Here is a 10,060-nt window from a genome sequence, read left to right on the forward strand (position 1 = left end):
GTGTGCTCCGTGGTCTCGATTGTCAAGGATTCAAGATAAAGCCGTGAGGTGCAATTCTTCTCTTTTCCGAGTATTTTTGCATTCGCCCAGTCTATTTCATTGTTAGTTGCTTCTGCGTGCTCAGCGAGAGCGTTAGAAGACACGTTCTTCTTTCTCACGTCGTACATGTGCTGCTTGAGCCTTTGCTGAAAATTTCCTGTCTCGCCGACATAGCTTCGGTCGCAATCTGCGCAGGGAATGCTGTAGACAACGCCTTGAAACTTTTCCTCTGTGAGCTTCTCCTTCACGTTCACCAGGGAGTGCCGTAACTTTTGAGTTGGCACATGCGCTACCTGTACACCGTAGGAGCGCAGAACACGCGCCAAGTGCTCGCTAATTCCAGGAACATACGGTATCGGAGCGCGACGATTGGGACGCATGTTGCCCGACAGCGTAGGACGTTCTAGCTGACGTTCCATGGAGCGCACAAATGACTCAGGGTAGCCACTTGCAGAGAGGTCCCAATGCACGTGCTGTATGTCGGCGGCGACATCTTCCGGTTTCTTGCAAACTCTCTTCGTACGGCCTACAACCGAGGGGATTACTGACCGTTTGTGGGAGGCAGGGTTCACAGACTTAAAATGATTGATTGTAGGGTTTAACGCGCCGACGCAACGCAGGCGATGAGGCGCGCCGTAGTGGAGGGCTCCGGATTAATTTTGACCACCTGGGGATCTTTATCGTGCGCCGAAATCTCGTACACACGGGCGTTTTTGCTTTTCGCCTCCATCAGAAAAGCGGCCGCCGCGGCCGGGAATCGAACCCGCGACCTCGTGCTCAGCAGCGCAACGCCTCCCAGACTTAAAATGCAGGTAGCGACCCGTATGGGTGCTCTTTCTGTACACGCTGAAAGTCAAGGATTTTTTTTCGCGCTTTATCAGGACGTCCAGAAACGGAAGCTCGCCGTCCTGCTCCTCCTCTAGGGTAAACCTGATTGCGTCATCCATGCTGTTCAGGTGCGCTGTGAATGCAGTCAGTGCCTCCTCTTTGATCACGCTGAAGCAATCGTCTACGTAACGTAGAAAGGTTTTGGGCGCAGGACGGAACGAATTCAGTGCACGTTGCTCAAGCGCCTCCATGGTAAGATTTGCTGCTGTGACTGACACGGCTGGGCCCATTGCTGCCCCATGTACCTGCTTGTAGAACGTGCGCTCAAAAGTGAAGTACGTATTCTCCAGGCAGAAACTCAGGAGCCACCGCAAATCCGGTACTTCAATAGGCGTGCGCTCTGGCAGAGTTGTGTCTCTTTCTAGGGCTGCGACGCATGCGTCAACTGCCAAGTCCGTTGGTATACTCGTGAACAGGGATTGGACGTCAGAAGACATCAGCATGTCGCCATCTTCCAGGCCGATGTCCCGTACCTTGTCTATGAAGTCTCCAGAGTGAAGGACATGCATTGCGCTGTTCCCTACAAGTGGTCGCTGCACGCGATGCAGGTACCCTGGCAGCTTGTGGAGGGGGAGCGAGTGTAATCCACGATGGGCCGCATTGGTACTTCTGGCTTATGGATCTTGGGCAATCCGTAAAGGCCGGCGCAGAACCGTTATGACACAGCAGGCGGTAGTAGAGAGACTTGTGGTGTGGCGGTACGCAATGAAATACGCAGAGAGGAGCTTTTGGAAGTCCCGTTGCAGCTTCGGTGTGGGGTCGTTCTCGAGGCGTTGGTACGTGCTGCTGTCTGAAAGTAGAGCCATCATTTTGGACTGGTACTCGGCACTGTCAAGGAGTACAGTAGCGTTGCCTTTGTCAGCCGGGAGCACCACTATATCCGAGTTGCTTCGGAGGCGTTTGATCGCTGCCTATTCTGCAGAGGAGAGCGGTGAAGGCGACGTTCTTGGCCGAAACTGCGATAGAACGCCAATCGCACGAGTGCGTGCCTCGTCACGTTTAGAGGGTGGACCTGCATCACCGCGTTTTCTACGGCACACATCATCCGGTTTGCGTCCTTCGCATTGAAGTTCAGCCCGAGGCTTGGAACGGATAGTTCAGCAGGATCCAGGTCGTGCGACGCTAAGTTGTGCTCAGCAGAAGCAGCCAAGTTTCGACCAAAGGCCGGATTTCCATGGTTAAGCCTCTCGAGCTTGCACTCTTGGCTCTCTTGGGCACGGGGGCAATGCAGTTTGGCCTTGAAGTTGGCGTGCAGCTGAATGCTCGCGAAATCCTCCGGAAACTGGTGCTCTAGTCGACGACAGGCAAAGACGGCCTCGTTTTCGAGTGTTCGTACCTGTTGTCTGCAGTCCAAAATCCTGGCCTGCAGCAGCTGACGCTCCGCCTTGAAAACGACGCTGTTCCCGAAGCTGGTAGGCACAGGTCTGTTGGGACGCAGGGACCGCGGAATAAAACCGCGCGCTTTGCACGTTACGTTGAAGTTCAGGTGCCCTTTGAAGGCGGCCACTCGGCTGGTTAGGGAGATGTACTGGCGAATCTGAGTGATGGCGGGTTGGCCGTACGGCCGGCGTAAGTTGATGAAATCGAGGGTTGGACGGAAACCCGACGGATTGATATTTTTAATTTTGTCACATTCCTTTTCTGAAACTTTCATTCTTTCTATGTTTCTTGTTGTTTGGTTTTCGAAAATTCTGTCCCGCCAATAATTAGCATTTACGCTATTACAACGGTTAAAGGTGGTACTACCACGAAATCTGCTTTTTTTTTGTGGAAATGCAGGGCGTGACACCATTCGCCTATTTTCGCTATTTGTCTTCATATTTTGAACATTGTTGCGGACTTTCACCAGCAGAGCCGTTTAACCTCTTGCTTGCGCGGTCCGTCAGCAATAGAAGAATACAAAAAAATACCCAGCGCACGTGAGCGTGCGTCTCGTGAAGAGCACCCGGCGTCATCCAGGCTTGAGCGTGGGCTTGCACTGCGCGGGGGCTTGCACAAAGGAAAGAAAAAATACCGAGTGCACGTTAGCGTGCGCCCCATGACGAGCGCCCGGCATCGTACAACATCACCTTCGAGACCACTCTGTTCAGCACTCGTGGCGTGATCTCTCGTGTGCTCCCCTCTTCGTCAGTTCGCGTGCGTTCGCGGAGGTTGGTGGGAGCACAAAAAAGGTCGGGCTAGAGATGCGGAGCCAGTTGTCGTGGGTTTTGGCGCGTGCTAACGCGATCCACTTGGGGAGAGATGTGAAAGCCTGCGGACAAAACGATCCGAGCCCGCCAGTCATCGACACCATTCTACGGCGTGTTCGGAAATCCATGTCAGGTCTCCGGGAGGGTGACCGCCAGCTCTGTTGTTGCTCCAGCCTTCTACCAGTAGGGGAAGCTGCACCAATTTTTTAAAGCAAAGCTTTAGTGCCCTCACTAATGCCGTTGTACGCCGATATGCCCTGCAGGAGAGCCAACTTTCTCTGGCGATGATGATGAATGACCGTGGGTGAAGTGAAAGAAAAAACGCTTCCTGTGGCCGGACTCGAACCTCGGTTCCTCGCGTTACGAAACGGAGGTATATCCGATTGCGCCATTTGGACACGATATCCGTATGCGGCATGTTGGAGATTGTTCTTGCCCAGCAACGTTGCCATGGACGCGGGACCGCACGCCGGGAGTTGAGCGGATAATTTTAAATGGGCGCACTGCAGGCTCATGTCCGTGTTTACTGCCGCGCCGTTGCCACGGGCGCTGCCGTTGATGAGCCCCGCTTCATGCAGGAAGATTGGCGGCTGATAAGAAAGTTGCCGAGAACTGTAACATGACTGCAGACACGCTAGCGGAAGTGACCTCTATGTGATGAGGTTATGAGCTGATTCTTTATGTAATGCTGGGGGATTTTTTATCTGGTGTGTGCGTGTGTGCCATATGGTTTTCTTTCAAGGTTGGGTCATGCACAACCTGTGAGTTGGGTGGTGTTTGCTTTGGGTTGGCTCAAGGGTTGGGTTCGGGTTTATTGGGGATGGATTTGGGTTTTATTGTGGGTTGGTGTGGGGTTTGGAGTTCTGGTTTGGTTTATACTGAATGGTAACAGGCTTCGCCCGCCCCCGGTGCTCTTTTGAGGAAGTGGTCCGTTAGGTTTTGTCCCGCCCCCGCACATTCCCGTAGTGCAAATCTCTATGAACAGTTATAGTTATATTTTTTCCCGCGCTGTTGCTGCGAGAATATGGTAACAAGGTATGCGTCGTGCATGGCCGTGCAACTTTGTTTGGTGCAACACCCTTTCGACCCACCTAGTGCAGGTAAAATGGATAAGTTAAAATAGAATAGTGCCCGGTGGTCCCATATATTATAAAGCCAAACACCATGTTGCAATTTGCATTACACGTATCTGGCCAGTTGACCTATTAAAGTGGTTTGGAAGGCGTTGCGATAACACTTGTAATATACTACCGTCTTCCCGTGCATGCTCAACACTCACTAGGTTTTAGCCTTCAGGGCATATGAACTGGGAATTTTTTGTTACCATTTGGGCGTTGAGAGTCCTCCCAGTGGTACAATCAACATCTCACGCCATGAAAAGCGCTGTGGCTCTGCATGTGTACCACGCTTCGTCAGGAACGCCTTCACTGCATTATAAGAGGTTATCTCTCGTCACTTTTGTCCCGGACGATATTTATAATTAAAATAAATTTAAGGGGCTTAACTCGCCGAAGCTACATTTAGGATATGGTGCATGCCGTACTGGAAGTCTAGGGATTAATTTTGGCCACCGGGCCTTCAACGTCGCCTTCAACGTCGCCGAGCTGGACGGAATGAATATTGGTTAGTATAAACTCCTTTGTACCTACACCAACTTGATCAACTGTTCCCAGTAAACACGCTGGCTTTCTATTTTCTCTAGACTCAGAACTTGCACCCCCAACAACACGCATTCGGCTTTCAATTTCGTGATATCAATAAGGCGTACATATGTGAATTTGAGTTTCTTTTTTTTTTCTCATTCGAACTTCACACCTAGGAAGTTTTATGGTACTCTTTTATTCCCTGTCAAAAAACAAGCATGGAGAGGTGCATTTACAGTGCGGATGTTGCTCGTTATCGGTAATTAAATAATATTTGAAGTTCATATGCTTTAAAATTTTTGTAGTTTGCTTAAGGACTCTTAAATCAACCTTAGTTATAAGGTTCTTATACATACAACTTGCGCTAAAAAAGCACCACGTATCTGCTATTTTCCTTGCAAATGTCGATGCAAGACGATATTCGACTGGTGTCATTGGCAAGTAAATGCATCCCTTCTCTTACCCGCTCACCTCGCATGCTGTTCCTCTCCCGTCTTGTTCCTTCCAAGATAACACGCTAGTGGTTTGCTCAAGTCAATTTAAATTTACCACGTTTTACTGCTCCAAGTGGGTTTCCTGGATGTCAGTGCTGCCGTACGGCGCAGACGCGCGTGAATCGAGGCCCCCGACTACAACGTTTATAGAACCACGTTTCCCTACCCCATGAGCGCGCTCCAAGCGGAACGCGGAACCTATCTAGTGGAACCTTCGTTGCTGTTGCGGCTTGATTTTGTCGAATTCCGCAAGGTAGCGCGAGCAACAGCAGGCGACGGTTTTCGACGGTTGATGCAGTATTTTATTTGCTATCGCAAAAAGCAAGCATCCGTAAATTTTTAATAAAATAACAATGTAAATGTCAGTAATGTATTGATTTTCTGCCTTATATTTGCGTAATGTCTTGCTCTTGTTCAACGATGTTGAGAAGTATGAACACTAACAGCGGATTTGGACGTTTAGATTTGGCTGTCAGTATATACGACTATTGCAGCAGAATTAGTTTCACTTTGGCCGGCAAGCTGAATCGAGTGACAGACAGACAGACAGACAGACCAAAATTTCCCCGTTTAAGTAGCCCAAGAAATAATATATCGTCTTTAAAAAACCCTCATGTCGGACAGCAAACCGATACTCTTCAATGCGAAAAGAAGAAAAGATTCGTAATCGCAGCCACAATGTTCGGAAAACAACTTGAGGTCATTTTCATTTATACAGCGTCGTTTGCGCCAAGCATGGTCGCGCTGGGCACGCATGCAGTGTTGTTGCACAGCGCCTCGGATCTGACAAATAAGCGCCAACGGGCGCGAATGAGAAAGCAGTAAGAGTGTTAGATGCGAGCGGAGCTTAGCCGTTGGGCGAACGATTGTGCCGACCTGGGCGACCCGCTCGCCTGACAATAATTGCTCTACGAAGGAAACAAAAAGTTGGCGGACGCTATAGAAAGCAACGTCGACAAAGATTGCCCCATTCCCGAGTGGTAGACATGGCAGCGCGGCAGCGCCACAAAACGAAATCCTGAGTCACTTATGGGCTGTCGCAGTCAATAAGAACTAATACCACCTCCATGCGCTGTGTACTGAATGGGCGCAAAAAGATTAGTTCTAGAAGGCGCTATTGGCTGCGATGGCAAGGGCACGGGGCCTATACGGAAATGCGCGTAGCACGCGCCATTGTGGAAGGAATATTGACTCTATCACGTCTTTTTGTGCCATGGATATCAAGAAAGGACCCGTAAGGTAGGATTCACAGCACCGATTTCCTGCCCCGGAGCACAAGACGCGAGTGTACTACACAGGCCTCGCTTTCTGGTAAGTGTTTGTAGAAGAACAAAACTACAGAAGAACAAAAAAAAACAGAATGCATCAAGAAAGAAAACGCACGAAAAAAGCGCAGATCGCTTGAGAAAAGAGGCGGTTTGACAGGACAATAAACCAGCGCTCCTAACAACGAGAGAAAAGAACGACTAGAGGTCTTTTCAATACTGTTGTCATATGTGAAGGTCTGCCGAGAAAAAAAAGTATATTGCGGAAAGTGTAAAAGACACGGAAAAATATTGTGGATTCCACTCAACTGGAACACTTTACTAACGGAAGCCGAAAAGCGACGAAAAAGTGACTCGACAGGCTCTACATTCAATCAGCCGCCAATATCAGCATGCGCGGAAGCCGTGGGGACGCTACGGAGAAGAAAAGCTGCCAATGTGTGATTTACTTGGAAAGGCGCGAGAAGACTGGCGGCAGGACCAACGTTAGTCCCTGTCACTGCGCATTGGGGCGCGGCCCTGGATAAAGCGTCTCGGATCATTTTAGCGCCTCCTTGGGTTTCTCCAAAGAATTTTCTACGTAAATTACGGCGTGGTTATTTCACTTTTTACTCGCATTTATGCATGAAAGTGAACGGAAGTAGCACTATTGGGTTACATACTGAATGCTGCTCGCGGCGGGTGAAAAGAATATCCAACTGGGTTTAAAGTGCTAAAACTGAAAGAAAAAAAAACTTTATAAACAAGATCATAAGGTTTTCTTCCATTTCGACAGGATGCTGTTTACACGCGCCCGTGAGTGTAGGGGCCTACTCAGAATTTCTTTTTTCTCAGCCGGAAGTGGCAGAACAGGAAAGGGTAAAATGTTTACGAACCGGGAAACAAACAACAAAAAGAAAACAGAAGAGCTCAATATTAAACATCACATTTAGGGGATGCAAAGGGCACACTGTGCTTAACCTTCCGATCATTGTGCTGATTTTCACTTTTTTCAATGGTATTGAAAAACGGTTAATGCCGATCACAAGAGGGGGAATGTGCTTGGTAAGCTTGGTGCATAATTAGCGACAGTTAGATGGCAGTCTGTACTGGTTATTTGATGGTAGGCAAAGTTAATGACCTAGTTTGTTTCTTGAACCCCGGAAAACCCAGAAATTTCGGAGGGGGCTGGGTGCACTGTACCACCTCGCCCCCCCCCCCCCCCCCCTCCCCTCCCACTCACCATCTTATCCCCATAGTGCCAGAGCGCTGACGGCATATGTACATACGCCGGCGAGTATAGCAATATACAGGTACTTTTCCCACCTTCCCGATAGAAGGCACCGTTAAAACATATTTTTCCCGCTCAGTAAGCGTCTACGTTCTCCCCATTACGGCAGTTTCCTTGTACTAGAGTTTCCCGGAATCTAGGAGCGATGAAACTCACCATTAAACTATGTAATATGTTGTTCGAACACTGCCTTACGTCTTGGGCCGAGGGTAACTTGTCCACTTGTCCATTTCTCTTCGCATTCTTGCGCTGCTTTTTTTTATTTGACCTTGTCGAGATAGCCGACGATCTTGGAGCTGCTTGCGGCCAGCAGATGTGTATTTAAGTGATGAAATACTTCGGAAAAACATGTACATAAATAATTGGAAACGTGTACTAATGCGTTAACATACCTACGCCGCTTCCACTCCTAATTTGATTATAATAATATAATAATAATTTAATAATAATTTGATTATTATACACAGCCCCGCTTCTTCATTCATTATCCGTGTCTAGGCCGTTTTTAGCATATATAAAGGAACAACTATTTTTTCGTCAATTTGTAACGTGTTGTCTGGGACACGCCTGTCTCTGCAGAAATTAAAGGCCCCTGGGACAATCTAACGGGCCAGACCAATAATTTACCTGCCCTCACGGAGTTCTTTATAGCGCAAAGATATGCCAACACTATAAAAAAGCGCAAGCGTTGCAATGACAGGTGGGAGAACGTATATTGGGTTTATGTGTTGCTGTGCATATAGGTGGACGTATGCGTACTGCACTACCGCCACACGGTGCCCCAGCTATCATGCACCAAGATTTTAAAAAGAGCAATGGCGTTGCTCGAAGGAAACCTACTGCATAATGTTCCCATTATTCTGTAGTACTAGCCAGTACTTTTTTAGTTAATGATACCTAATTATTTTTATTATATTAATAATTTAACTCGAGATGTACTGTTCTAATCATTGAAGTCTCAATAAGACACATTTAGGTAACCATGAGAGGAATGTAACTCCGGTATTTTCAGCGACGAACTAATTACGTACTGATATATTAGGACTGGTCAAGAAACACCGGGAAATATGAACAATCGCACGTCATGGCGCTACCGCGCGCATCGTAAAGCACTGCTCGGGAACAGGCTGCGTCTGAGTTAGAATGAAATAAAAAAAATCGCGACCGTGTTGGTTCGTTACCTCCCATACGCGCCGCGCGAAGCTTGCTATTGCTGCTCCTTCCAGGTATGCCCTTAGCAAGGTGATGCGCTGCCATTTAGGACGTGTGATGGACAAAGCCCTTGCTTGCAATCAGCTTATTTGAGGACGCTGGTTTATGATGCGCGCGGGAGCATCGTCACGTGGTAATTGTCATACTTCGCGGGGTTTTTTTATCAGTCAGAACAAATGAGTACGTTATTAGTTCGTCGCTAAAAATGCCGCACTTTGATGCCGCTCGTGGGTACCTACAAGTGCCTCATTTGACACTTTAACGATTAGATTGATTGTAGTGTTTAACGCGCCGACGAAACGCAGGTGATGGGACGCATCGTATTCGAGGGCTCCGGTTTAATTTTTGACCACTTGGGGATCTCTAACGTGAGCCAAAATCTCTTACACACGGGCATTTTTGCTTTTCACCTCCAGCAGAAAAGCGGACGCCACGGCCGGGAATCGAACGCGCGTCCTCGTGCTCAGAAGCAGAACGCCTTAGCCACTGAGCCACCGCGGCAGGTACTTTACTTATTAGGACAGTACTTCTAGAGTTCAATTCAATTCAATTCAATTCTTTATTTTTCCTTTGAGAGGAAGGGGCAGGATTTATAAGCTGTAAGACCAGCTTGACAAAGGCTCCAGCCCCGAAATATTAGATAGATAAAAGTTAGATAGATAATTACAACGGATTAATTAAGTCTGTGTAGTGTCGCGTCGGCGACGGCCCCAAAGGCGCAAAGCAGGAGACGTGCGCTCGGGTAGAAGAGTCAAGCCAAAAGGTAATTTATTTCGGCTGACGTCAGACATATACACTGACTGACGTCACAGGTTAGCCCCCTGGTGGTAGAACCACCGACATCGAAACCAAAACCAGACCCCATATACTAGAGTGCGATTAACGAAAAAATTGCTGTTCGCTTCTCACCGGTAGTGGAAATATTATGCACTAGGTTGTCTTCCACCAAAGCCATTGCTCCTTTTTTTAATCTTGGTGCATGAGAGCTTGGACACCTTGTGGATGCATATGGGATTACAACATTACATGTTGACATTTGAGAAGTTGTGAATATAATGAC

Source organism: Haemaphysalis longicornis, unplaced genomic scaffold (genome assembly GCF_048455015.1).
Source record: "Haemaphysalis longicornis isolate Haplotype H1 unplaced genomic scaffold, Haemaphysalis longicornis Haplotype H1 scaffold_25, whole genome shotgun sequence".
NCBI lineage: Eukaryota > Metazoa > Arthropoda > Arachnida > Ixodida > Ixodidae > Haemaphysalis > Haemaphysalis longicornis.